Source organism: Melanotaenia boesemani, chromosome 9, assembly GCF_017639745.1.
Source record: "Melanotaenia boesemani isolate fMelBoe1 chromosome 9, fMelBoe1.pri, whole genome shotgun sequence".
NCBI classification, from domain to species: Eukaryota; Metazoa; Chordata; class Actinopteri; order Atheriniformes; family Melanotaeniidae; genus Melanotaenia; species Melanotaenia boesemani.
The window spans coordinates 36,945,376-36,947,825 of NC_055690.1; the positions used below are offsets into that span (position 1 = coordinate 36,945,376).

The window sequence follows — 2,450 nt, forward strand, 5'->3', positions numbered from 1 at the left end:
GAGGAGAAGAGTCTAGCTACTGATGTGGCGCCACCTTGTGGTGGGAGCACTAGGCGTCTTTCACTGGCAGAGCGTAACTGTGGAGAGGGAACCTCGGAGGACGAGAACATTGGGAACTTTTACAGTTCCACAGTTTGAAAGCAGGTCGGTGGAAGTTTTTTCACATGCTTGTACAGGCAGAAATGTTACTGATGCAATACTAACAACTTGTAATTTGTCTACTAGCTCAGGCCATGGCTCTCCGGAAAGGAAGAGAAGAAAGATTGGCTTTCTTGGTGTGTCCCAACGGGATCCATGTGAAGCTGCATCATCTGAGGTTACAGTTAAACCTCGGAGGAAGAGAACGTTGGATGATTTGACAGATGCTCCACGTGGAAGCAGGTAAGGGTTAGTTATTTAAAATGCTTGTATAAGAAAAAACGTTACTGATGGAATCCTAACTTTTGTTTTTCAGCTCAGGCAGCTGTTGGAAGAGAAAGAAGAAAAAATCGGGCTAGGACAGGAAGCAGCTGCGCCCAGTGTGGAGGGCTGAAAGGACCAGAACTTCATGAAGAGGATGTAGAAGATGGTATCAGTATTGCAGGTTTACAACCTGCACAGGTGGTAACACACACTCACACACACAAAAAAATGCCCAGTGTAGTTTAGAGAATATATAGATGCCTACATTCAGAAACACACATTCATTGGGATGAATCTTGTTTTAAATTGATTAATGCTTTTGATAACTTGCTGTTTGTGTCTATTTGTTTAGATTCTCCCAAAGAGGCTCAAAACGTGGCTTCAACTAACACAAAGGAAGACAGGCCTCAGAGGAAAAGGACCAGAGAAACAAAAAAATGCCCAGTGTAGTTTAGAGAATATATAGATATTCTCGTTTTGCAGCCCACTAGACACTCTAATGTCTCTGGAAGGGAGCTCCCTCTTGTGTGATCCTTCCCGAGGTTTCTTCCAGGCCCTTCTGTTAAAAGGACAGTTTGGGAGTTTTTCCTTGCCCGCTTGAGGGAAGTGTCTTAATCATGTGGACTGCGGTCATTATGGCTAGATGTTTTAAAACCTGGGCATTTTCATTAGAAATTTAAAAACAGGGCCACACCTCGTCAACATCAGGTCCTAATTAAATTCTAAAATAGAAATAGAAAAAGAAGCTCAAAAAGTTTACACATTTATTTATACACATAAGTTAAAATGATACATATTTTAAAATTATATATATATATATATATATAATACAAATATATAAAATACAAATAGAAAATAAGTTAATAAGCTTATTAGGCCAATAAGTAAATTAATAAAAAAAACTCAAAACAAAGCAATCTGTTTATATATGAATAAAAAGTTAAATATAAAATAAAAAAAACAAAATAAAAATATTGAAACCAGAAAATATAAAAGGAAGAAAATAAAAATACAAATAGAATTAAAGCTGCAAGCAGCGATGAAGGCCCTCGCACCTCTGGCGCCGCTCTGGCCTATTGCACCGCCCCCTCAGCCTGCAACCTCCCTCCCCAAGCAAGCTCGCTCTGGCTGGCAGCCGTACGCTCAGTCGTCCCCATGTTTCTGCCTCGTGTGGTCATTGTCTCTCTCTGACCATCATCTCATACATCAATGGGCCTAATAATGACATCAGAAGTGGTCATGAACTTGTTCTGACCAATGGTGGGAAGTAAATACAAACACAAGCATGGTTTTAAGATCTGCAGATATCAACATGGCCAGTAGGTGGAGCTATAGTGTTTGATCTTGTACTAACATGTTGAGGTTCGGACTTTAATGACAACTGCCAAGTATCACGTCATTGGGTCAACCGAGTCCAGAGTTATAGCCACTTCCTGTTTGATGGCGAGGGACAGAAACCTCACAGGCAGCCATTTTATTCATGATGGTGTAAGCAGTTTGTTATATTGTGAGTCATGTGTTCATCAAGGATAATATTGATGAGTTTGAGTAGGTGTGTAGGGTTTTCAATGGGATAAAAGGGGTACTTCCTGTTTCCAGGGGGCGGGGCTATGGCGTTGAAAACATCAGGACATGAAGAGGCTTTTTGGTTTGTACTGGCATGTTATATAAATATGCCACATTTCATGAATGTCAGTCAAAGCAGTGGTTGGAGCTGATAGAATAAATAATTATAGGGGGCGCTATAGAGCCACATAACCAGCATATGTCTATTTAAATCAGTTCCAGGCCTGACCACTGTCCTTCCTGCCGAGTTTGGTGGAGATCGGGAGTACTATGGGTCAGTTGCAAATACTTCCTGTTTCATGGCGATGAACGCCATTCGCCATGGTTTGCTTGAGGAAGGAACTTGAGGATTGTTTTCGGTAGTATCACGAAAGAGTTTGACCTGATCTGAAGCACTTTTGAGTGTGTGGAGTTCATTCCTGAGGAGAGGGACCCCAGTGTCTGAAAAAGACACTTCCTGTTGAAAGTGGGCGGGGCTTAGA

General features: G+C 41.3%; 1 long non-coding RNA gene across 1 annotated transcript; it reads left to right on the plus strand.

The window, feature by feature from the left end:
- On the plus strand, window positions 1-1,175 carry LOC121646442. Its single transcript, XR_006011640.1, has 3 exons — window positions 1-144; window positions 226-381; window positions 455-1,175. It is a non-coding gene; the product is annotated as an uncharacterized LOC121646442 (long non-coding RNA).
- Window positions 1,176-2,450: the final 1,275 nt, after the last annotated feature.